At 46.2% G+C, this 27,691-nt stretch overlaps 1 protein-coding gene across 6 annotated transcripts in view; it reads right to left on the bottom strand.

Moving 5' to 3' along the window:
* HSPBAP1 (HSPB1 associated protein 1) overlaps nt 1–27,691 on the bottom strand; it is an 859,774-nt gene that overhangs the window by 784,752 nt on the left and 47,331 nt on the right. The window contains exon 2 of one of the 6 annotated variants that reach the window (XM_085647323.1): nt 27,362–27,447. The exons of the other annotated variants lie outside the window; for them this stretch is intronic. The gene's annotated coding sequence lies outside the window, so the exon portion shown is untranslated. The remainder of the gene's footprint in view (nt 1–27,361; nt 27,448–27,691) is intronic. 6 annotated transcript variants of the gene reach the window in all.

The raw sequence follows: 27,691 nt of genomic DNA, 5'->3' as shown, positions 1-27,691 counted from the left end.
TGTTCTTGATGCAGATCCTTCCATCAGCTGTTTTTAGAGCATTACAAAATAACGTAATTACTTTTTGTGCCTTGGTGATCTTTGACCATGCTGCACATCCTACAAGTGCTTTAATTTTCACAACATCTCCTACTTTGAGTTCAACTTTTCATACATTTTTCCTTTTGTCAAAATCCTCTTTTCTTTTCACCATCAGTCTTTCTCCACGACTTCTCCAGCTTGCAGAAACACTGAACTTTATGCTTTTGCCCCAAACCATTCATCCTGGACTCAAACAAGTGTCGGGCACTCTTCCCTTAAACAGTTCAACCAGAGTCTTCCCAGTGGTCATTTGCAGAGACATGTGGTGCGCAGTTATCCTCTCCTGTAGCTCCTTTTACCAGTGTAGACAGTTTACCTTGGACAACTGTATACTCTCATTAATGTATTTGTTAAACCGCTCAATGGGGCCATTCGTTTCTGGATGATAAAAGTCACATTCTCTGTGGATAATGCCACATGTCTTTAGATAATTTTCTATTTCCGTAGAGCAAAATTGAGGACTAGTGTCGGACAAGATACTTTTTCGAAAACTCTCTTTTTTAAAAACGCTCTCCATGAACTTAATGATGCCAAAAGATGAAATATCCCTGATAGTAATTACCTCTACCCACCTTGAGTAGAGATCAATCACTATTAGGTAAGGTGTGACTTGCTCACCTTGCAACGGGCCCACCATGTCAATAGACACCTCCTCCATGGTTGACTTAGTAAACGCCTGCAAACCATGAGAATCCGAAGAGTTCTCAACACTTTAGCGCTACAAGAGCATTCCACTCACTCCCTAACTGCCCGCTCAATCTCCACATCCATTCCTGGCCACCAAAATTAGCCCTCAAGCTTCCTTTTGATTTTACAATACCCAGATGCCCTATGTGAGTCTGCTTTATTAGTTTGCCCCTGAATTTTGGCAGTTGAATCAATCTAGCTCCCTCAGTAATAAATCACGATCTACAAGCAACTCCTCCTTGACAAAATTCCACACACTCTCAAGATTTCTAAACTTTCCATGACTTATGGCACTTATCACTTCAGTCGAAATCTCATAATTTTGTAGCTCTAATTTTCATTCTTCTTCAGTTACAGCACCAAGTTTAATTTCACACACATCTTGCTTTACTTCACATACATCTACCTCCAAATCTCGGACCCCATCATGTTTGTAACCAGTTTTCTCCTCATCCAACAGTCTTGATAGGCAATCTGCACTAACACTTTGTATGCCTGGCTAATACTCCAGACTAAAGCAAAACTCTTGCAAAGCAATTATCCATCTTCATATCTGTGCTGAAATGCAATACACCCCCTTCTTTATGAACACCTGCACTAACAGCTTATAATCAGATAACACCACAAACTTAGTTCCCCAAATGAAATTCTTAAATTTCCTAAGAGACCAAAAAATTGCCAGCATTTCTCTTTCAATGTTTAATGCTTTAGAGGCACACGTTATCAATCTTTCCTGTACTTTGCTCTACTGGATCAACACAGCTCCCAAACCTTTAGAACGGCATTCTTCTGATTTTGAAGGCACCCAGGGGTGTTATGAATGCCGCAAGGTCCTGTGACCTGTAATCCAATTCTACCTGATGGTAGTCCCACGTTAAGTCCAATGTGGTGAAGAACTTTGCTCCCCCAATGCCGAAATTATCTCCTCGATAATGAGAAGAAGGAACTTGTCCACCATAAACTCTCTGTTCAGGGCTCTAAAGTCCACACATAATCTGATGTCCCCATTGCCCTTTTTGGCCATTACAACGGGGCCAACCACTCTGTAGCCTCTAACCTCCTAAGTTCTGCACTATCTTGATCTTGTAGTTCCAAAGGAATACTCCTTACTCTAGCAGTAACAGGATCTGCACTTAACCTAATACAATGTTTGTAGTTCTTCAGGCACCCCAAAGATCCCGTAAAAACCTCAGTAAACTTAGAAACAAAATCCATATCACTCATGTGAATCTCTTGCACTTGAACTTGTGGCTCAGCATTAGGATTTAGCACCACACCTAACAGGCTTTGGTGTGCCCAACTCAATAAATTGTCCCCTTTTTGAACACAAACATTGCCTACCTTCTAACTCCAAACAGCCTCAAAATAACTGAGCATTTTGAAAGGCTGCTCCCTTACCCTCAAGGGTTCACATCCATGAAGTGTAATGTATTTCTCTCCTCAAAATATCATATATAAGGAGTAGTTTCTTACCTGTAACTCCAGTTCTGTAGTAGGGGTATCTCTGTTATAGTCATAATCATGTGAATAGTCCCGTCCATGTGCGTGGACCCCGGAGCACTTCAATAGAAATAGTCTCTTAAGTTGTCCTCTTCTGCAATCCTGCATAGACACTTAAGAGAAAATAAAAGACAAATAATGCAGCCTGAAACCAACAAGGCTACACTGGCCAGTACTTCATCCTGAAGTGAAAAAGATAGCCAGATAACAATTAAATTTAATAATTTTGCTAAGTTTCACACATAGAGAAACTCCCCTTCACAAAGATCCCTTTTTCATGATAGAGAGGAAGGGTTGGACAGACAAGCCCCATGGGCTGCCATTATGTGTCAGTAAATGGATACCGTGCCTTTAAGGAACCCTTCAGAGACCCTCGGTATCCCATGATGCACAGCCAAAGGCCAGTTACTTTCAGTTATTTTTGAAGGTGTATAAAGCCAGGCCTGCTGCATTCAGGATAGTACCGTTTCATCCACCGGGGAAGAGGGCGGGTTGCTTATGACTATAATAGAGATACCCCTATTACAGAACTGGAGTTACAGGTAAGAAACTACTACTTCTGTAGTAGGGGATCTCTGTGTATAGTCATAATCATGTGAATAGAATGGCAAGCCCATCCCCCAAAAAAAAAAAACAGTGGTGGAAGAAACAGACAAACCAACTACTGTGCAAATAGATTTGTCAGTGCAGCCTGCCCAACTTCAGCATCTGCCCTGGCATCAGAGTCCAGGCAGTAGTGTTTAGCAAAGGTAGGGTCTCACTTCCAGGTGGCAGCCTTACAGATTTCTGCAATAGGGACATTACGGAGTAAAGCCGCTGATAGCAGCTTTACCTCTGGTAGAGTGAGCCTTAGGCTTACTACCTAGAGTCTTGTTAGCTTTCTGACAACACAGTTGGATACAGGACACAATCCACCTAGAGATTGACTGCTTGGAGGTAGCAAGACCAGTCCTGATAGATCCATAATTAACAAATAATTGATCCGATCTACGAATTTCCTTTGTCTTATCTAAATAGAATTTCAAAACCCTTCTCACATCAAGTGAATGAAGGGACCTCTCCGCCGGAGAGGAAGGATGCTGAAAAAACGTGGGCAAAGTATTCGTCTGATTCACATGGAACTCTGACACCACCTTAAAAAGGAACTTTGGGTGAGTTCTTGTGACAACCTTTGATGCATGAAACACAGTATAGGGCTCTTGGCAACAGAGAGCCTGGATCTCACTCACCCTGCGAGCCAATGTTATAGCTACAAGGAAAGCTGCCTTCCAGGACAGATGCTGGAGAGAAGCCTTATGAAGGGGCTCAAAAGGCTCATTCAATAGTCTAGACAGCACAACATTAAGCTCCCACGGAGGCAAAGGACGCCTAATGGGATGAAACACCATCTTCAAACCTTCCAAAAATCTTTGATGACTGGGATTTGGAAAAAGGAAGTTTGTGAAGGGCATTTCCTATACGCAGTTAACGCTGCTTGGTGAACCTTAATGGAATGAAAATTAAGGCCAGATTGAGACAAATGTAAGTATGGGAGAATGACATACTCCTAGCAGGATGTAGCGTCTGCATCTTTAGACACGCACCAAATGCTAAATCTCTTCCATTTGTATGCTTGGGAAGTCCTTGTAGACGGTCTTTTCGCTTCTCTTAATATCTCCATGCAGTTGTGAGGGAGATTTAAATGTCCATACTGCACTAGCTCAGGAGCCATGCTGCCAAATTCAATGACAAGAGGTTGGGATGCACCATCTGCGCTCTGAACTTCATGAGAAGGTCCAGCCGACACGAAGACGAAGATGCGGCAGGAGAGACCAGTGTAGGAGGTCGGTGAACCACCATTGCCGAGGCCATCCTGGAGCAATGAGGATCATCTTGGCCCGGGACGGGGACAGCTTGATCAACAGATTCGGGATCAGGGGAATGGGTGGAAAAGCATAGAGAAAGCTGTTCGACCAGTTGATCCACAGTGCATTCCCCCGCGTCCCCGGGTAGTAAAACCTGGAGGCAAAGTCTCGGCATTTGCTGTTTTCAGTGGTGGAAAACAGATCGATTTCTGGAGTGCCCCCACCTTGCGAAGATTTCTCTTAACACCTCGTCGTTTAGGACCCACTCGTGATTTTCTTGAACGAGTCTGCTGAGCGCGTCTGCCTGAGCATTCTGCACACCTGACAGATGAGTCGCCGTTATCGTCAGGTCCCTGGCCAGCAGCCAGTTCCAGATCGTCTGCGCTTCCCGAGACAGTGTGCGCGATCTTGAGCCCCCCCTGCTTGTTGTTGTAATACATTGTTGTTGTGCTGTCCGTCTGTACAAGCAGGGAACTGGTTGGAAAAGATGGCTGGAAGGCTTTCAGCGCTAAATGAACCGCTCGGAGATCCAGAAAGTTGATGTGATACGTGGTCTCCGTCTGGGACCACGTGCCCTGTATCTGGAGGTGGCACGAATGCGCTCCCCAGCCGTGGAGAGACGCATCTGTCACAATGGTCTGAGTCGGTATCTCTTTGTGGAACGGAATCCCTCTGAGAAGATTGTGAGGTGAACACCACCACTTCAGGGACTGGACGGCGTGTTGCGACAATTGTATCCTGTCCTCCCAACTCCCTCGTTCTGGTCCCACTGATCCTCCAGACATTCCTGCAGAGGCCGCATGTGGAGGCGTGCATGTGGAGTGAGAAAGATACAAGAGGCCATGGAACCCAGGAGAGAGGAAACAGTCCTCACCATCGGCGAGGGAACGAACATTCGAGCTTGAGCCTTCCGAAGGATTGATAAGCGTCGCTCCTCCGAAGGACACACGCTTGCCTTGAGTGCATCGATGGAGGCTCCCAGTTACTGCAGACACTGAACAGGAGTCGGGACAGACTTTGACAGATTGATGTGAAGACCCAAACAATTCAAAAGACCGTCCGTCCTGTTGAAATGTAGCTGCGCTTCCTGAAATGTGGCAGCTTTGATCAGCCAGTTGTCCAGGTACGGATAAACAAACACCTTGTTCTTCCTCAGGTGCGCTGCAACCATCGCCATGCACTTTGAAAAAGTCCTGGGCGTAGACTTCAGGCCGAATGGAAGCACTGTATACTGGTAATGATTCGTGCCGACTAGGAACCGCAGGAACTTTCGATGCTTCCTTGCAATGGGTACATGGAAATACGCATCTTGCAGATCTATGGCGCATAGGTTCAGGGACAGCATGCAGAACTTTTCTCTGCGAACCATTTGTTCGCTTGTCGAGAATGGGTCTGATTTTGTTTTTGTCCTTTTTGCGAACAAGAAAGACCTGGAGTACAGACCTTTCCCCCTTTGAGGAGGAGGAACCGGTTCTATCGCCCTTTTTCTTAACAGGGTATCGGCATCCACTTGAAGTTCGCACAACAGGTATTGTGAACAAGCTGGTGGAATCGATGGAGGAGGGCTGATGAAACGTAGACAGTATCCATTGCGAACAATATTCAGCACCCAATTGTCCTGAGTTATCTTTCTCCACTCTGCCAGGTAATTGTGAATGCTTCCCCCCCCACCGGAGTGGGTAACAGAAGAGGGGGAAGTAACCTCTCAGGGCTTAGAACCAGCGGGGGCCTTGTTCCCCGATGTCGACTGCTGTTTGCCCCTGCCTCTCTGACGTCTCTGAAACGGTTGCCGCTAAAACTGCTGCTGCTGTTGCTGCTGTCCAGTCTGACGGCCCTGTCCGCGTTGGAACCGTTGGGTAGAGTAACGCCGTTGGTAGGGGCGGAAACTCCTACGCTGCTCCTTAGGCTTTTCCAAACCAACATCCTTGAGGGTCTCAACTTCAGCTTTCATTCGAGCCATCTCCAAGTCCGCATGGGAACCAAAGAGGGTGGACCAAGAGAATGGGAGATCAGCAATGCGCTGCTGGGCCTCCGGTTTCAAGGAAGTGAGACGCAACCATGAATGGCGTCGCAGAGTCACACCATGACAATATCCATGGGCTGCAAGGAGCGAGGTGTCCGCAGCCGCACTGATAATCTGATTAGAGACCATCAGACCTTCATTGAGAACCTCCTGGAAATCTTCACGCTTGTCTCTAGGCAGGAGTTCTATGAACTGTTGAAGGGACTCCCACAAGGAGCGGTCGTTCCGGCCCAGGAGGGCAGTAAAGCTCGCTGCCTTCATCGAAGTGGCTGCAGTGCTGCAGACCTTCCTCCCCGCAGAATCAAGCCTACGGCTTTCCTTGTCCGGTGGAACTGTGGTCGAAGGGGCTGTAGCGTGCTGCTTCTTCACCGCCACCACTATGACTGAATCCGGGGTTTGGGATCCGCCCGAAGGAATGCAGGGTCCGAGTCCGGGGAGCGGTATTTCTTCTGAAGCCTCGGGGGTGCCGATTTCACGGAGGCAGGCGTCAGGAACAATTCCATCGCTGGTTCCTCCAACCCGGGCACCAAAGGAAGCAGAGGCCGAGAGGCTTGATTCCGCTGTAGTGTCTCAAAGGTCACCGATGTAGCAGGGGCAGGCACGAATAGTGCAATGCCCAGTTTCGCCGCTCCCCTTACTAGAACCTCCTGAAACGTGGTAATGTCATCGACAGGTGACACACTCACGGAGGTGGAGAATCCGACAGGGTAGGCGAGTATCTTCCTCCACTAGAGGACTCCGTATCTCTAGAATATCTGGAACGTGACCTCTTGTGATGACGACGACGGCGAGTTCTGGTAGAAGACCGGTGCCGGCTGTGAGAGCGATATCTTGGCCGGGATCGAGATCTTGGCCTTCTTGGTTCTGCCGGGATCACTGGCACAGGTGGAGCCACCAGTGGCCGAGGAAGAGGCTGAGGTGGAGGAGGCAGTGGTGGTGGAGGAGGAGTCCGTGGAGGAGGAAGAGGCGGCTAAGGCGTCCTAGGCCGCAGCGGCGACTGATGAGGAGCCACAGGCTGAGCTGGTTCCGGTGACCTGGTCAGAGAATAGGTCCTGGAATACTCCCGAGTCCAAGGTAGAAATGACCCTCCTCCGCTTGCGGGCAGCCCTCGAAGAGGAAGCTCTGGAAGCGGTGCCTCTGGATGGCGAATGTCGATGTCGCCACGATCTTGCACTCTCAGAAGAGGAGAGGCTGACCACAGAAGGTGACAGGTCTCTCGACGTCGAGCTCCGATGGTACCTCCTCGACGTCGACCGTCTCCTCGGCGTCGACTTTCTACAGGATGTCGAACTTCTCCTCGACGTCGACTGTCTTCTTGACAGCGACTTTCTGCGCGACGTCGATCTTCTTGTCAACGGCAACCTGCGTGTCGAAGTCGATCGGCGGTGTCGCCTTGACGGTGAGCGCCAATATCTCCTGGACCCAGACCAACGACGATGATGTGTTGATGCCGTCTGTGACGTCCTCGACGTTTACCTCGTTCGAGGTCTCGACGTCCTTCCCCTCGACGCTTATCTTCGACGTCGTTTAGACCCAGAGCCCTAGGTCGACGGGGAACATATCGTCGTCATACCTGGTTTCGACGTAGTCGCCTTCGACCGGGACCGGCGTCGCTTCTGGGCCTTTTTTCGCCTGGGGAGCCACCCAGAGGCCGACGCATGGGTTGTGGAAGAGGAAAGCCTCTCTCCATGCCCAGATGCCCCACCTGCAGCCTGTTGTCTTCTCTGCTCCAGGCCTTGAAGGCGAATCTTCTCCCTGTCAAGCAGGGTCCTCCTGGAGAAGGATTTATAGATGATACAGTAGTCAGGAACATGAGATATAGGAAGACAGAGTATACAAACTCTGTGAGAGTCTGACTTGGCCTTCTTCCTGCCACATTCTGGGCACTTGTCAAACAAAGATGGCATTTTGACAAGAAAAATGTGGGCTAACTGCCCCAAAAAGACAGCAAAAGGAAGGTAAAGGCCCAAGACGTAGAGCAAAACACTCAAACTAATAATAAAGCTCAATAATTTGAAGATATACCACAAACGGTAGAGCTCAATGCTCCAGGGTCCTGCTAGCAGGAGCCGGAAAAAAGAACTGAAAGTAACTGGCCTTTGGCTGTGCATCATGGGATACCGAGGGTCTCTGGAGGGCTCCTTAAAGGCACGGTATCCATTTACAGACACATAATGGCAGCCTATGGGGCTTGTCTGTCCAACCCTTCCTCTCTATCATGAAAAAGGGATCTTTGTGAAGGGGAGTTTCTCTATGTGTGCAAAATGATTACATTGAATTGTTATCTGGCTATCTTTTTCACTTCAGGATGAAGTACTGGCCAGTGTAGCCTTGTTGGTTTCAGGCTGCATTATTTTTCTTTTCTTTTCTCTTAAGTGTCTATGCAGGATTGCAGAAGAGGACAACTTAAGAGACTATTTCTATTGAAGTGCTCCAGGGTCCACGCACATGGGCGGGACTATTCACATGATTATGACTATACACAGAGAACCCCTACTACAGAACACTGTTTAGAAATAATAGTCAAATGCAAACAAGAGTTAAACCGCATTAGCACTCTCACTCCATCTATCACCAATTTCTCACTGGGGTGTTAGTCATTTATCATTGACTTGTTTATTTGAAACAATTTCCTGTGAAAGGTCCTTAGCATCTCTTCTGATATTTTTCACGTAGCTGCCAGCTTTCTTAGACTCGGTATATACTCTTCAACTATCTCATCCTTCCCTTGTTAAGGCTTTCCAAAATAATACCTCTCCATTATCGTGCTCACTACGAGGAAGAAATGTCTGTCCATTTTCAATAAACATACTGCATTCTCATTTAAATTCCTATGCTCCTTGAGCACAAAGATCTGGTAGAGACTCCATGACCTCTTGTCCCTCACCCGACAAACAATGAATTAATAGAGCATGCCTCCGTTCCACTCCCAACGTGGGCACACAGACCCTCACATAATGGTTGAAATTTTTTTTTAATTTAGAGAAAAAGTCCCGGGCACACGTAATGAGGATAACAAAATTATTTCTGGTAGCAATGTCTGGTATTTGCGAATCAGAGGTCAACACCAGTGAAATGCTAAGAATGTTATTTTTAATGAAGCGACAAACAAAGAAACAACCAGCCGACACATGTTTCGTCACATGAGGGAAGTATCCGGTGACTCTTCAGGGCTGGAAGGATACAAGACATTGGGTGAAAGACGGGCGGGATAGGAAAGAAATTGCTGGCAGAAGCCGAGAAAATAATGGCGGGGAAGATGAGAGGAAGAGGTGGAGGAAACTGGGCGGGTTGGGGAGTTGGTAGAGAAAGGAAGGTGTATGCACCGAAAGGAACTGTAAACAGGCAAGCACGTGAACCGCCTAAACAGTGTGGACCTAAGGATGGGAGTGAAAACGTGGAAATGGGGACAGAGACTTACCCACGTATCAGTAGATGGAGTGTCTGTAGGTGCAGACTGTATGCACTCATGCGGGTCCGCCAAATGCAAATGATATCAGGTGCCACTGAGGACCACGGGTGGGAGGTCCTGTGGTAGGAGGGTGCCTGACACCTGAAAAAACGGGGGATGGCGAGAGGAACCCGTGAACATGAATTGAAATGGGCAGAAGTCTGGAGAAGCACGGAACAGCGTGGAAAATGACAGATGAAGAACGCAATCAGAAAACGTGTGGGTTGATGAGACTTACCCACTGTGGAGTCGGTTAAATGTCAGCAAAGAAAATCATCGGGAAGCACTTGTAAGTGTCCGTCAAGGGAGGAGAACATCGGGTGCCACTTAGGACCAGGGTTGGAGGTCCTGTGGCTGGAGGGTGCCTGGGGATAGATAAGCCGGCACCTGGGGAATGAGGTGGCGGGGAGAAAAACATCATAATGGACGGGGAACTGGAAAGGGGAAGTGGGTGCAGCGGGGATGACAGTGGCTTACCTCAATGCACGGCGGGGTGAATTGGAAGAAGATGTCAGTTCGAATTCCGAATACGGAAGTCAGCGGACCTCGGCAGGGGCTGTATTTAATAAGTTCAGTGGAAGAAATACATTAGACCGCCAAACCAGGAAATGACTGAAACGTGCTGGATGTGTCGGGATAAGGAAGTACCGCAAATCTGTGAGGGCGCTGTGCGCATGCGTTGTGTACCAGGAAGCCTCATCTATAGCGATGTGTGGTTGGTGAGATGAATAAAATTCGGAGCAGGGAATGGAGAAGAAAAAAGTTGGGACGCCCGTCTTTAAGACGATAGGTGTCAGAAATAGATGATAATGTGATGGGAGGGAAAAGGGAAATAAAAAAAAGCAGATGAAAAGAAAACAATTAATATCGTTGCTGAAGGGCACAGCATGAAGACCTGATGGACCAGCAGAAGTGCCTGGTTCATAGGGTATAGGCTCATTTACAACATGAATAATTAATCAAACATGCGATCGGATATAATCTGACTGGGAGTTCACCAGTGTGAAAGCACAATGACACTTGAACAAGGCAGTATGACAAAATTGGAAGACAGAAGACATTAGTTAGTAAGCAGCCTGTGGAGACACATGTAAGAAAAAAGTTTTGTCCACACTGACAGGTCACATGTGCAGTGGATAAAGCAAATTCGGTCTCCTAAAAAGTAGTGTAGCTCGTGGTCTGTATTCAGACCATGTTGTACCAACTGTAGACGCATGATCCAGGTTGTCTCAAGATGCCTGAGCCTCCGTTCTCTGTTGCCACCTCTGGCGCTGATAGGTGCAACCTCAATCCAGATGAAAGAAAAGCGTTTCTTAGGCCCTTGATTGGGGCAAACAGCAGCATGCATTGCCATTGGGTATCTTGTGTCCTGGTTTTGGAGTGCCCTGATGTGTTCTCCAATTCGCACCTTGAGCGGTCTGATGGTGCTACCGACATACCAGCGTTTGCAGGCACATTTGAGGATATACACCACAAATTTGGTGTTGCAGTTGATATTACACTTGATCTGGTATTGCCTGTTGTTGGTAGCACTGAAATTCTTGTTGCCATTTTGAGCCAACCTGCACACTCCACAACACCCATATTTGTAGAAACCTATGGTGTGTGTAGTGAGCCACGTGCGATTGTGTGGGGTGCTTGGTATACTAGGACTAAGTCTCGATCTGAGTGTCCTGCCCCGTCTGTAGGTGATCAGAGGTTTGTTGGTGATAACCCCTTTGAGACTGGTGTCCACAAGCAGGACACCCCAATGTGTGTTGAGGCTTTTCCTCATGGCTAGACCCATATCACTATAATCTGTGATGAGTCTGACAGGTGGATCTTGCTCAAACCCCAATGTGTGTTGAGGCTTTTCCTCATGGCTAGACCCATATCACTATAATCTGTGATGAGTCTGACAGGTGGATCTTGCTCAATGTGAGTTCTCTTGTTGTCTTGTAGAGTGTCCTCCCTAGCTGTCTTGTTGATTCTTTTTTCTGCTTGACTGATGTTACGTGCTCTGTAGCCTCTCGCTTTGAATCTGTTTTTCATATTTGAAATGCAGTTCTGGAACTCCTGATCCTCACTACAGTTCCTTCTGCCCTGACAAACTCACCATAGGGGATTGTCTGAATTTGATGGAAAGGATGGGAGCTCTCGGCATGTAAGATGGCGTTGCATGATGTGGATTTTCTGTACATGCGACTGTGATTTGATGTATAGTTCGCCATCCAAAAATGTAATGTTAGTGGTGCTGCATTCACTGGTGAATATCATATTCATATAATTGGAGTTGAGATGGTCACAGAAACAACGGAGTTCTTCTTGGGATCCTGACCAGAGTAATATGCAATCGTCTATGTAACGCCCCTAGTATACTATGGAATCCACCCATTGTGCCCCTTTGTTGCCCCAGATCCAATCTGATTCCAAGACACCCATGTACAGGTTCGCAAATGAGGGTGAAAATCTCGAACCCATGGCCACATCTTTGTTTTGTTTGTACCAGTTGTTATCATAGATGAAGAAATCGTTGTTCAAAATCATGTGGCACCCGATGTTCTCCTCCCTTGGCAGACACTTACAAGTGCTCCCAGATGATTTTCTCTGCTGACATTTAACCGACTCCACAGTGGGTAAGTCTCATCAACCCACACGTTTTCCGATTGCGTTCTTCATCCGTCATTTTCCACGTTGTTCCGTGCTTCTCCAGACTTCTGCCCATTTCAATTCATGTCCACGGGTTCCTCTCGCCACCCCCGTTTCTCCAGGTGTCCGGAATATCCTCCCCCAGGCACCCTCCTACCACAGTACCTCCCACCCGTGGTCCTCAGTGGCACCTGATATCATTTGCATTCGGCAGACCCACATGAGTGCATACAGTCTGCACCTACAGACACTCCATCTACTGCTACGTGGGTAAGTCCCTGTCCCCATTTCCACATTTTCGCTCAAATCCTTAGGTCCACACTGCTTAGGCGGTTCACGTGCTTGCCTCTTTACGGTTCCTTTCGGTGCTTACACCCTCCTTTCTCTACCAACTCACCAACCCGCCCAGGTTTCTTTTTCAGCATTAATTTCCTTGAAACTTCCTTTCACTCACCAGTACACATCATTGACCATTGGGAACTCCCCTGTTTCCTTCACCTCTTCCTCCCATCTTCCCGCCATTATTTTCTCGGCTTCTGCCTACAATTTCTTTCCTATCCCGCCCGTCTTCTCCTCTGTCCACATTGTACCGCGCCACTCACACGGCTTTCATTCTCTTCCACAGCTGCCATCTCTCCAAACTTTGACCCTACAGGACCTCCTGTCATCTATCTTTCCTTTCCTTGTTCCCCCTCATGACTCCTCCTCTCCCCTCACTTTCCGGGTTCACCTCAGGCCTCTTTTTCCCTCCATTCTATGACATTTCTTAGATATATAATTTTTGTGTCAAGTGGTATGTTTACATCAGCCTCCTGCTTTCAGGCCCATAGCATCCACACATGCCCATGCTGATGCTCAGTTGATATATTTATCGTCACACGTAATGATATTTGACACCATTGTCAAGCGACTACCCATTCTAGGGTCAGGCAGAACTGTGTGCCCTTGATATTGTTTTTGTTTATCCCTTCAATCAGTGTTTCATCATTGCTGTCATGTGACCCTACAACCCCGGGTCTAATTACCACTGTTCTGTATGCGCTCATCTTTTATTGTATTTCACGTCTCTTCCACTGCACAGTCACCATTTTGGACGTCACGCGACACCATCAAACCATGCACATTTTATGATGTCATGTATTATGTCACATTTGTTTTCTCTCCCATTTGCGTCTTCATCATTCATGTGATCCGTATCAATTGTTGTGACCATGTCACCATTATTCTCACGCGATCTCACGTAGGGTTTCCACGTTATATGGGTGTTCATTGATCCACTGACTGTGGTTTTCAAAGTCTTGACCAAGATCATCATTACTATGTCATTATTGCAGTCTTTCACCCAATGTCTTGTATCCTTTCAGCCCTGAAGAGTCACAGCATACTTCCCGCATGTGACGAAACACATGTCGGCTGGTCATTTCTTTGTTTGTCGCTTCATTAAAAATAACATTCTTAGCATTTCACTGGTGTCGACCGCTGATTCCCAAATACCAGACATTGCTACCAGAAAGAATTTTGTTATCCTCATTACGTGTGCCCGGGACTTTTTCTCTCAATTATAAGGGTTGGGTTCCACAACCCACACATCCACGGGGGTTATAGGGTAGTTCCTCCGACCTGGCAGCACCGTACTTACTCTCCTCCACTCACACATTGCGCATATCTGCTAGAGCGCCAATCTTCCTGTCTTACTAAAAACCCTACATCAATATATCATTTTTTTAAATTTGCTCCATGTTATGCTCGGCTCACCTGGACTGCTTAAGAAAAATGGGGGTGGCATAACGTTTTTTTCAATACTCTGACACAGTGCTACACCAGTAATATAGGTCTCGCACTTAAGTTTCTCTCAACCCAATTTCATACACAGAATAATATCCACCACTATAAGGTTAACATTGAAAGTCTCACTTATTATAACCAACACAGATATTTTAAAACCATTACACACCTACAAAACTTTTTTGTTGGATGATGCTATACGTTGTTTCCTAATTTGGTCACCTTAAAATTGTGGTAATTTTGCACCCGAAATGACTCGCCCCACAGAGTCTGGGCTCTTTAACTCTGTAACCACAGCATAAAAGTCATGAACTACATGAAATGACAGGCTTATGGGGTGCCTGTACCCTAAATAACAGAGTAAACTTGAGCTCAAAACTGTGGTGTGCCTGTCACAGTACTACAAAACAGACAAAGTGCCTGACACCAAGATTCCAATTTGACAGGCTCAGTCAGTCGTCTCAATCGAGGTGTGACAGTCACTGCTATGTTTCCCTCACTGACAGGCAAATCTTTGTGGTGTCAGTCACAGCTGCATTTCTCACAGCTCGACAAATTTCTCCCCTCGTTTCCTTCACAAATGCAGTTTCACCACTACGAGGCAATGCGAAACACGGTACGCCAAATTACCAATGCAGCAGCTGACAATGAAGCTGGAACGTCAAATTCAACGCCAGCTAGCTCCAAAATGGCCGCCTTACATCATTGAAATGTGAGTTTTGGTAGGCGATAGAGCATATTTACAAGTGCATCATGTCCTTGTTGAGGTGTCTGTTTCACTCGTCAATCAGACACAAAGCTGCTTCAACTGAGACTTGGAACGCACCTGTGTTCCAGCACCAAACGCTTGAGTGCCACCACAACTCATATAGGCCTCAAATGACATCACCTTCCTCGGACACCACTTTCTCCAAATTTCCTCCTCCGAGCTCTTCTGTTTACGCAAAGGCATCTGCTGACCACAAACACCACCACGGTGCGCACTACCACCGCTGCCTGGCGGTTAATTTCAAAATTCATGCCTTCATACTAAGTCTTCTTTAATATCCTTCCAACACCGTCTGATTGATTACTCCTCTTTCTCCATGTTGAGGTGTACCTACACTCATCGTTGCTAGTGCATTATTCAGTAAAACACTCCTCACATGCTGATAGCTACTAAAAGAGTTTTATTCCAAATACACCTCATCAATCACCAGCTGGCAGCAACTGACTGTAGGTGACACACAAATAACAGTCAAATAACACTACAATTGAACATTCTTAATTCCACTGATCTGCATGTGGTTCTACTCTTGGAACCATTTGCAGGAGACACCACACATCTCAATTCCTTATTATAATAATACCAGCATTTGTAAAGCTCACAGCTACCTCCGGAGAGGTGTCCCGGCGCTGGGGGCCCTCGGGAAGATTAAGCAAGCTATTGCCCAGAGTCACATGGTGCTGGGCGAACCTGCCGCAGGCACCTGGGATCGAACCATGAACCCCATGGTCCAGAGTCAGGTACCCTGGCCGCTGCGCCACACCTCTTCCACATAACATAACTGTCCCAGCTTGGAATGTTAACACTCAAACACATAATTTGGTAACTTAAAAAGATTCCATGCTTAGAAATATCCATATCGCCCTCCACGGGGTTCTGACGGTTCAAACACACTACAATTCCACCCCATCTAGAATTGTGGCCATCATCGGTCAATTTGACCTGGGGGAGGGCGATGTGAATATTTCAGGTTTATTGCAAGGGAGTACTTTTCCCGGTGCTGGGCATTCGGAATATTGGGTACATGCTTCCCTAATCAAATATGTATCATTGGAAGTAATACTAAGTTTGTTAACACATGAGAATTGGTGCGCTTTGGAAAAACATTTTGAAAGTTGTATTGGAGCCCAAAGTTCACTATTGACTTCAAATGATAATCAAGAGCCCTGAGGAAGTTCAAGAATTTCTTTTTTGAACGAAACGCATTGGCTGAACGACTTGTGTATTTATGTCATGAAATGATACTACGATCACTTAAGAAGAAATATGAAATAAAATCTGACATTTTGAGATACATCGTTTGGAATATAATTTGAAGCTGAACATCTTCCTGGTGCACCATTCCATTTGAACTTTCAGTTTCGATCTGCGGAGCAGCTGTACAAATCAACGGCGGTTGCAGGACCATGATATTGCCTTAAACGTGGAATGAGTTGCAGGTTCTAAGGTCCACTGTTCCTTTAAAGTTTTTTGAATTTGTATAGCATTCACAAACTGAACCTGAATCAGTAAGTAGAGACCCGTTCTTGTCCCTGATCTGCTGGATGCTGTTCAGACTAGATCCATCTTTACCCCTGAATGATAAAATGTGCCCCATTTTCTCACTATTTTCAAAGAAAGTCATCTGCTGGCCCCTTCCATTTTTAACCACCCTACCCTAAATTTGTTTCCATAGGTAAGCTTTAAAAACATTGGACTGCTGCCAAAGCCAATCGACCCGAGGCCCATTATTCACCAAGACACAATAACCCAAATTGAATTCTATAAATCCATGGGTCCGTCGCGTCACAGTTTCCTACGCCAATGACATCTTCCGTCCACGAGAGGCGAATTGGAGGGTCTGTCCACGACATGAGCCCTTCAGAGGATCCCAGACCACTGGGAGTGGAGCTGATCTGATGTTGAATTCAAGAAATTACCTCAAGTGATCATTCATAGAACACCATAGCCATCTTCCACCAGTAGCCTTCATTCAAATGTCCATCTCTGAGGGCCAGGTGCCTGAACTGACTCTCCAAGTTGGACAGAGACAGGGCATTATGATCCAACAGAATCCTCAGGTTATGTGAAATAACTGAAGAAGAAACCAGAGTATTACTCACCAAGAACATATGGAGCCTTGACCTAGCTTTAAGAGGTGCAGAATAAATGGTGAAACTCTGTTCCTTAAGATACTTGTAGTGCAAGAGATCGTCCAGGGCATAGGAGGAGATTAACTGATCGACATCCCCCGTAGCCGATACTTGCACCGAAAGGCCGGATTGTCCGAAAGCTGGTCTAGGGACACCAGCCGGGATGCTGAATCCCTTTTCGGGCCCAGCATCACATTGAAGTGGCCACATTTAAAATAAGGTGGAACTCAGAAATGCAGCTTGGATAAAAGAAAATCCAGGACCTTCAAGTCATCCGTATTCGGTCCATATAAGACACAAACAGTAAAGCCATTATCATCCTTCTAAAGCGCCTAGCAACCAGTGCTCCCCTTGGATCCGTCTTCTGTCTCAATACCTCCCACCTACTATCCCGTGCCTGAAGTGCAACCCCCCCCCCCCTCTGGGCAGAAGAATAACAGGAAAGGGAAAGAATCTGATAGCCAAGTCCTTTTAGCAATGACCCCTCGATCTGAGATAAGTGAGTCTCCTGGAGGCATAGGATTTGGGGCCTAAGTGTGTTAAGTTCTTCCCGTACGAGTTTGCGTTTATGAAGCGATTTGACCCATTAATGTTCCATGAAAGAATATGCAAATGCTGAGCAGGACTGTCACCTTTACTAGCTATTGCCATTGTGACGTAGAGTCCACAAGCTACTCCTCCACCTGACAATCTGAGATACACCATATTGATAAATGAATTACCAAACCAAAATATTCAAATTTCCATAAACAGCCTTTGTCCAAATCCAATTGCCTTAAAAAGTTCCCCTAATACTCAGTAATACAAACAAGTGATCCACATCCGCCACCCATTGACCCCAAACCCACCCATACTCCACGCCCTGGTTCCCTTGAGGGCAAGACATCCCACCCCTCCACCCCAGTGTTGTGGCCCATTCACCTAAGGCCTATACTCCTTCTCCTGGCGTAATTTCCAATAAGGACTGTTGCCAAATCGGCACGAGGTCTGGCCCCCCTAACACACCAGCAAGTCTAACATAAGATAGACAGCCACCCCAAGATATAATAGTCCACCCGCCCAAAAAAAGAAAAGGCCGGAATATGGAGAAGAAGAGATAATGCCTACAAGGGGGATAAAGACAAAACCGTCAAACTACCTACCCCACCATGACTGCCTTTAACGATTCAACCCACAGGCCACATCCACCTACCCCCAACAAAGCCCAAAGGCCAGTTTGCTCTCAGCCCCAATTATGGACCTTACTGAACAAACATATAAGGAGCCCTTTTGGCCTGACCCACACAAGCATCGATAGTAAAGAAACATCAGCACCCCTGCTGCATCTTGGTTAACAGTTCCTGAACTTTTAGGCTGTCATAGCTTTGGATATTCTGGCCATCCTTACGAATCCATAGAGTAGCAGGCTTAATGAGAGAGAGAAGGGCCCCAAGCTTCTGAAATTACGGAAAGTGCTCTTGAAGCTGCCAACGCCTCACAACTGTTTGATGGCAAAAAACTGATTGGACAAAGAATGATGCCATTAGCTTTGACCGGCACCTTAGGGGTTGCAGCCCAGAAGATCTCTTGTCGGAGAATAAAATTACCAATATACATCAATATGGCCTGGGGGTACCGGGACGGCTTGCTAGGAGGTCTAAATGGAAAACGATGTGCACGTTGTACCATACAGTCCCATATCCCAATCACTCAAGAGCAGGAAAGTCTCACGGAACAGACAGGCAACAAACTGCAGGGCTCATCCCCTTTCACCCCCTCCGGAACCCCCAGAACGCAGAGATTATTCCAACGCGATCTGTTCTCCAAGTCATCCACCCTTGATGACAGAGTAGTAATCTGACGTTCAAGCTGGGTAATCCCCGAGAGATTGGCTTCCACTTTTTTCTGGAGAGCCACCTGAGAGGCTTCCACTACTCCTAGTCGTGACTGAACAATATCCATGTTTGTAGATAGCTTCCAGAGAACCACTCGGGTCTTAAGGTGAGCAGCCTTCAGAGCTGATGAATCCTTGAGATTGTCCCCTCTATGCTGCAGAAGCAGATGGTATATAGCCCCAGCGTAGGGGAATCCTGAGCCGGGTCAACAGGAAGAGATCCAGAGGGGGACAAGGTCTCCCTCAACATGGCCTGATTATGAGGTAAAGATGGTTGGACCCCAAAGAAGACCAATTAGTTGGAGTCAGCTCATTCCAATTGGGATCCCATAGCAGCTCTTCTTCCGCCTTCCCCGAGGCGACAGGGTTGATTATTCCTTGATTGAACGCTACTAACACAAGACGCTCTGCTTGATCCACTGATGGGCCACCCCACCTGCCCCTCCATTGAGACGAAGAACCGGAGAGATCAGGGAACCCAGACTTCTTACTTGTTCAGTCCAAACAATTGTCACCTGGGTTAGAAGCCAATACTGTTTGTGCCACCTCATCCAGGCCCTCATCCCAGCCACTGTCAGAAAGATCCAAAAAAGAGAAGAAAGTCTCATGGCTGTCCCCTCTGTTGCAGCCTGCTCCAAGCTGCCTGGGTACAGGAGCTGGGAAACCTGAAGGGTTTGTGGAATAGTTTGTGGACTCAGAAGAGCCATAGGAGCCCCTTCTTCAATAGGAAGAGAATGTCAAAGAACCACAGGCACCTATGCTTGAGGTGACAGAATGGAAATAGAGGAAGTCAGCTCCTTACTACCAGAGGTACATTCTATTGGGCCAGAGGGAGAGAGGGCAGCTGCCGATATACCGATCGGCCCCAGTTACTTACCCAGCTCAACGGACACAACAGCCCAGATTAAAGGCGGGCCTGTAGTCGGAAACGTGTCGATTGTACGTTGGGTATGCTTTAACAAACTTCCCCTCCCAAGTCCAGCCAGGTTTGTTGAGATGGTGTCTCCAGATGCCTTCTCATGCAGAATATTTTTAAAGGCAGTTAAAGCAAACAGATCCTCCGTCCTTTCCTGTTTGTATGGAGGGTGTTAGGAGGGTAAGTTATGGCCTTCTCCCCTTGTAGTCTACTACAAGAGCTCATACTGCCATCGCAAATCTTAACTGGGAGTAAACCCTTTTTCGCACTTTCAGAGAGGTGTGGGAGATGTCCAGTCCTGTTCGACCCCCGCCCCCTTAGGCCCTCCTTTATCAGGCATCCTGCTCAAGATCCTTATTCCTGCTCTAGGGCCTCTCCTCCTCCTTTGCACTGCCTCAGAACTTAACCACCTGCGAGTTCAAGACTCTACCACCAGTCGGCAACAATGTATCCAACAGGGCGGTTGCCCTGTAAGCTGGAAATGCGATGGCTGGGTATAGAGTCCCTCAACGAAGTATCAGAGTTTGCTGGCTGAGACACTCCTTGTTGCTGTAGCTCGAGGAAGACGCCAACAGCTAATCTACACCAGGGCTGTAAAACCGGGCTTCCGGGCCCTCTCCCCAGCCGGCATGCCAAATAACGCATCATCCTCAATAGCAGCCCGGCCGAGACCCAGTGGCACGATTCAGTGCTCCACCATCCAGACTATAGCTAATCACCGATTGCAATGCTACTGGATACTGTCCACGAAGCTGGCGTACAGACTGTAGACCAAAAGCCAATGCGGAACAGCAAGACCTTCGGCAGCCCTCAAAAACATGGTAAGCAGGGAGAGGGAGTCTAGGGTCCGCAGCTTTTCCTTAGCAGCCGGTGTTGGGCCGCATTACCAACGCTGGCAGACTTGGGGAACTGAACCCTTGCACAGACCTAACTGTGAGCTGCCATCTTGGTTCAAGGAAGGAATTCCCAGGTTGTATTATTTGGCGTCTTCTCTTGACTCCGGTTAGTACTAGAATGGGTGCAATGGTCTCTCGGTTGCATGTTCAGTGAATTTCTCCTGCTGGGCAAATCGACAGTTCCCGGTATGGGCATTGTCGATACATTATACTTCAAGCGAACCCAGTTCAAGTTTTTAAAAGTGTTCCACCTGCCTTGGGGTTCTTATAAGAGAATATTCCCCGCTACTACCCTGTTTAACCAGCTCACCTATCTGGGCTATAATCCCAACTTTCCTAATAATATTCATGAAGGTTTCTGGTAGATCAAGGGGAAGGTCAATCTCATGAATTTAGGCCAACTATTTGGGAGTGTTCTTTCCTCATTCAGTAATCTACAGCTACGGATCCCTCTTTCGTCTACAGTTTTCTTTAGCTATCTGTAGATGAGACATTTTCTCTCACGCCTCAATGAAGAGGATTCGTTCTGCACTGATAACCCCCGTTTAGACCTTATTAGGAAAGCCCCATATAAGAGAAATATTGGACTGTTCTACTAGTCAATCTATTTGTCATCTCATAGTCAGGTGGATGACCGGTTTCATTTGAGGGCCAGTAAGTGGAGTGCTTGGCTTAACAAGGAGGTAATGGGTGCTGACCTGCGGTTTAGCAATCTGTTTCATTCAGCTTTGAATGTATCTCGTATTAAAGTGCAGCATCTTAGATGTATTAACGTTTGGTATTATACCCAATGTCATCTCTTTACTATGAAGTTACGCCCTGACGATCAATGTTTTCGCTGTGGTCTTGCGGAAGCTGACAGGTTCACGTTTTTTTGCATCTTGCCCCACGCTACGCCTGTTTTGTGAATGTGTCTTTGACAAGCTAGGGGGCATTTCAAACTTGGTGGTTGTGGCGGATCCCAAGCTGATTATGTTGGGTCACTAAACAGTCATTCCTTCCTACCTATCTGGTTTTTTTCTCTCTAATACGTTAGCTTGACTGGTTCAGGCACAATTCTGGCTCACATCTGTCTCTGGAAGACAATCAGTGTCTCCATCCCACTAAGATGGGCTTTCATGCTCAGCACAGCAGAAGCCGAAGAGCTTAAAAACACATGATCAAGGTGGCTCAGCAGTAGTCTTGCTTTTGGATCTGAGCGTTGCATTTGATACCATAGATCATGTCATTTTGTTAAACAGACTTAGGGAGGTAGGGAGACAGGACAAAGCCCTGGACTGGCTTGTGTCTTTTCTAAATGACAGATCCTTCCAAGTCAATGGAATACGGCTGTTTCTCTGACAGTATGCCTTCGGTATGCCCTGTGCCACAGGGTTCTTCACTCAGACCCAGCATAGACAACATCCTCATCCTAGTGTTGTCACATGACCGCTCAGTGGCGTGAGCCGCCGAAGTGGATATGGCCCTGGCACAAGACCACAGCAAGTTGCCCAGCATCAAGAAGCATCAACAGTAGATGCAGTTCCTCTTTCATTTATTTATACAGAAATTTCTTCACATATAAGGTCAACATTTGTTCACTACTTACACGGATCCTAGCTAAATAGCAAGGGCAAGGTGAAAGTGTCATTGACAGCACGAAGATTCATGAGGGCGATGAACCCCCTTCCACATATTCTGGGGACGTTCATGCTTCTATTCGCATCATGCATTAAAAATAAGTTATACAGTTTCTATCACTTTGGCTAATATGTATTGAAAGTTTTTTGTTTTCCAGCTTTATTAAGACACACACGTAGGTCATTGGCTGCAGTAGTGAAAACTTAACCAACACTAAAGATATAGGACCTGTGGCAACGGCAGCAATAAAGGGTTGTTACATACCGAAACACCAAGGCCTTGCAAAGCTGCACTAGAGATGTTCCTCCCTATATAACAGGCAGAGACTTGGCAGAGGTGGTGCAAGCTTTCCTCCCTCATGGAACACCTACATGCCTCCCTCCAAAACAGGTACCACGCATGCATTATTGTAAGCTTGCCTTTTTTACAGAACAGCAAAAGAGACACAATTGATGGACAGAATGCAGAACAAATCAAAACATTCACCCCAGTCAAGAGATCTGGGTTAAATTCATCATTCTTTTGCTCACCATGCCACCCCAGTTTAGACCTGGCCATATGCAAATCAGTCTTGGCCCTGTGCCTCATGGGAACAGTCCAGCCCGAACTGCCAAGCCAGGTCCTCCCTGGAACGAAAACAAGCATCTAGGACCGGTTTCAGGGTTTCACCCCTCATCAGCTAGAATAGCTTGATTCAAGTGGCACAGTGAGCCCAGGACCCACGTCTAGGCATACCTGGGGCACTTAGGGCAAGAAAGCATAAGACACACAATTGATGGACGGAATGCAGAACAAATCAAAACATTCACCCCCCCAGTCAACAGATCTGGGTTAAATCCATCATTCTATTGCTCACCATGCCACCCCAGTTTAGACCTGGCCATATGCAAATCAGTCTTGACCCTGTGCCTCATGGGAACAGTCCAGCCCGAACTGCCAAGCCAGGTCCTCCCTGGACTGGAAACAAGCATCTAGGACCAGTTTCAGGGTTTCACCCCTCAGCAGCCAGGATAGCTTGATTGCACTGGCCCAGCGAGCCCAGGACCCATGTCTGGGCATACCTGGTGCACTTAGGGCGAGAAAGCAAAAAAGACACACAATTGATGGACCTGGACCTGGCCTAGCAGTTCGGGCTGGACTATTCCCATTGGGCGCAGGGTCAAGACTGATTTGCAAATGGCTGGGTTCAAACTTGAATGGCATGGTGAGCAAAATAACGATGGATCTAGGCCCAGATCTTTGTACTGGGGTGAATGAATGACGTTGTTCTGCATTCTGTCCATCAATAGTTATTTTTGCATTTGTCAGCCCGAGTGGGACGGGGTATGCCCAGACGTGGGCCCTGTGCTCTCCATGCCTCTGGAGTCAAGCTATCCAGGCTGATGAGGGATGAAATCCAGAAACCGGTCCTAGGATGCTTGTTTCCAGTCCAAGGAGGAGCTCGCCTGGCAGTTCGGGCTGGACTGTTCCCATTGGGCGCAGGGTCAAGACTAATTTGCATATGGCTGAGTTCAAACTGGAACGGCATGGTGAGCAAAAAAAAAGAGGGCTTTAGGCCCACATCTCTAACTGGGGTGAATGTATGACATATTTCTGCATTCAGTCCATCAATTGCTCTTTTTGCATATTTTACAGAACAGACACAGAACATCAGCATTAACAAAAAGCTTCCTTCCTTCACAGATCAGGTAGCTCGAGGAGCTTCCTTCCCACACAGATACAGTTCAGATTGAGGACTCAGTGACCTGTAACTATACACTCATCTCTGAAGTAGGTTCTAATCTACTACCACTCCAGTGTTATTTTTTCTTCTTACATTTTTTTTTAACACACGTTATTGGTGACTGCTGTAAATCATGTACTTTTCAAAATATAGACATACAAATACAGTCTTTTGGTTTTCTCCCCTCAGGTATCATTTACATCCCCAGACATTTGTACCAGTCATTTTTTCTTCTTACATAATGTATCATTTTTCATTGCAATGCATTCAGCAACGCTTTGGTCATATACTGAAAGGAATGTTTTGGTCATCTTATTCCCTGCTGTCACTGCTGTAACACCTAATGTTGTCATATTCTGCAGTCTTGCTGCTAAAAAGTCCTGCTGTCTGTTATCCCCTGCTTCTCTCTTTACTTTTCATATACAATGCTGTTATGTTCTGATGGTCTGGATGTCATTTCTGCTACCACCACATCCATAAGCTTGGCTAATGCGAGAAAACACTAAAGTGAGTTTGTGGAGCTTACCTACATGGAGCTGATGGTGGGACTAACGCTACTCTGGTCCTGCAGGTGCAGCACTGGTGTTTGTGCTATCAAAATGGGTAAACAATCAAACCATTCTCCACAGAAAGGGCACTGGGCAGTCACCTAGGCAACCAGAGAACACAACACTTTAGTAAGCTGTTCAACTTAGGGAGTAGGATTCATGCACCAGCTGGGGGGTGGAGGAGAAGGGCAGTGTGCTCACTACGAGGCTCCTGCTTTCCCAGATGTACTAATATATCTCTGAGTTTCCTCTTGGCTATCCCCTTGTGTCTTCATCTAATCAACACACTGAGCAATCAGACTCAGCCACAAGTGCCACTAGTGCCACTTGTGAAGGCTGCATTGGCATATATCACCTCACTTGCTTATGTCAGCGGTCAACCTGGGGCACTTGATTGATAATGCAGGACTATGTTATTATACTCCATATAGGTACCCTATATAGGCGCAGGTAACATTGCAACCTTTCTCCTATATCCTTCCATACATTACATACATAACGGTTTAAAGAGACCTAGATAAGACCCTGCATTCAGAAAGCGGGTTTTTCCCTTGTTCGAATCTCATACATTATGCATGAGTCTTCTTGGAAGCACAGCAGGGCTAAGAGCAGGACTGACATCTCCTGTATAATATCTCTGTATAAAGTTCAGGTCCGATGTCATCCTTTAGGCCGACACAGTAACACAGCAAGGTAGGACCCCTGGGGAGACCTATGGGTATATATACATCATGTCTTGCTTAGGAAGACAGAGGAGACCGAGACTTCCCGGCTGACACACTGACCAGAGACCCTGATCTTTCTGCATGCAGACGATTCAGCTAGCAGTGGTCTCCCTCGCGGAGTGTCCAACTCGAGACCAGGACGGGGTCCCATATTCTCTCATTCTCAGGTAATGGGGTTGACTAGATCCTGGAGGGATTCTTGGCATAACACCTATATAGGTGCTAGGTAGATCTAGTTAGGGAGACATCGTAGGAGTACGTACTTTTTATCATATGTTTTATATACTTGTATGTATTCATGATTGTTGCAAAATGGTAGAGCTATACCATCCATTTACTTTCTTAGTGCTTCTAATCATTTATCTCTGCTACTGTCTAATGGTTGTTGCAGCTCATATATTCTACACTAGAATAACAACTGTTCAATAAATCTTTATAGAAAACGCCCAGCCTGTTTATTCTGTGTATCTCTCTGAGACAAACTAAGTGAGCACGAGTGACTGAGCGAAAAGTAGTATATTGTTTCCATGATTTGGAGGGATCAGGGTTGTCATGTTCTGAGATTCCCAAGAACTATTCTCTGCCCGCTAAGAGGAGATTCTAGTGGCACTGTGAGCTAGCCGATACAATACAGTCAGGCTAACGTATCCGGTGGGGGTGCACGGAATCAATCCGCCACCAATCCGACAGTTTATGTTATCCAAACACCCAAATCCTGTATAGGATATATAGGAACTACACGACAATGTCATTAATCCACCTACTTTCTGTTGTGTAGTCCAGATCTATACGACCATAGCATTAAAGTGCCACCCGGTCACAACATAACATTTCAGGTTCTTAATTGAACAATAACACAAGTATACTGAGTATATGAGAGCAAGTTTGTATCTTCTACTCTCAGTCAAAATAAAGAAAACAGACACTCAGAATATGTCATAAATGTATACCATGTCTAACAAAACAGCAAGTAAGCTTCAAGTAAGTAAAGGCAAATGCCATATCAACGGACCAGAGCTTCGCCCCATTGGTCAGTTGTAGCAATGTAAATGTAAAATCATACATTTTGTTTCTATAGTAATACACTTTCTATCAACACTTAGAAGTAAGAACACTTGTCAAAAGCATACAGATAGTAATAAATTAGCAGGCGCTGGGCTTCCTGGGGGAAGACTGCTAGAAGACCTTAGAAAGTTCAAGAAAAATGCTGACACTGCTACTTTCTGCAATCTTTGCATCATTACTAGAATGGTTAAACTAAAATGTCCAATGTACATACAGGATACATGTAAATGTGCAGTATGGCTAAGGCTTTAGTGAGATTTAAGGAGGTATACAAAGCATCGGCAAAGCCAATAAGTCTTGCCTTAACAAGCATTGGCAAAGCCAATAAGTCTTGTCTTTATATGTCATTATTGTCCTTTTGGGCTTTGCATGATGCTGTACTGCATCATCAAAGAGAAAAAATGCTTGTTTGCTAATGCACAACATCAACAAAAACGACATTTAAAAAACTGTCAGCAACTGAATGATAACTTTTTATGTGCACATGCATCATCTATCAGGTTTGTGCAACTATGTAGTATGATGTGAGTGGCCATTTTTAAAAACGTTTAATTTACTGCTACAAAATGGCAGATGCCAATCTGAGTGGTAACTCAAAAAATAAGAGCGAAAATGCATCAAAGAGAAAGGAGTAGCCCTGAGGCAGATGGAAGCTGTTGAACTGCCCCCCAAAAAAATCACATTTAAAAAATGGGATGGGGTGGGCAGCAGAGAAGTGAGAGGAGGGTTGGGCTCAGCAAATCAGTGGTGCAGAGTGGAAGAAGCAATGGAGAGCAGGAAGTGGCAGAGCCACTGAGGAGCTTGAAAAATAATGAAGCAAAAAAATAAATCAGATGGGAAGGAGTAAAGAAAACAAGAAAATAGTTTGGTGCCATGGGGGGATAACACAGAGAGCAGGGGACAGGAATTTGAGATGAATGCAATCCACAAGAGAGAAATAAACCACATGCACTCCCATAGAGTGCTAAAAGAAAAGAAATAAGTAGTTGCCATAGAAGGATAAAAGGTGTAAAGGGATTGTACAGAAGTTATGCTTAAGGGGGAGGGACACATACAGAAAGAAATCCACTAAATAAAAATAAACCAAATGAGACTAACCAGACAACCAATGGTGAGCAGTGGGCTGACTTCACTTTAAGTGTTGGTATAGCACATAATGGTTCTTTGGAAAACACAGCTACATGCTGTTTGTAGGGGAGATGTAAAAAAACACACATTTTACACAGTTTCAGATTTTTAAATTGACAATACCAAAGATATACATGCACAAGGGTCTAACCCAATGACTTCCAACACTGCATAGAGTCCAGTGTTTAATTGCAGCGACATTAATTCATGAGGCCACCAGCAGAATAAAACTATGGCGCTGAATGAATGGCCTGCATCAGAGTGTAGCAGATTATGGATTTAGACCCACGTCATTCACAG

This window comes from Triturus cristatus, chromosome 3_2 (genome assembly GCF_964204655.1).
Source record: "Triturus cristatus chromosome 3_2, aTriCri1.1, whole genome shotgun sequence".
NCBI classification, from domain to species: Eukaryota; Metazoa; Chordata; class Amphibia; order Caudata; family Salamandridae; genus Triturus; species Triturus cristatus.
This window is presented reverse-complemented; position numbering and strand designations above follow the sequence as displayed.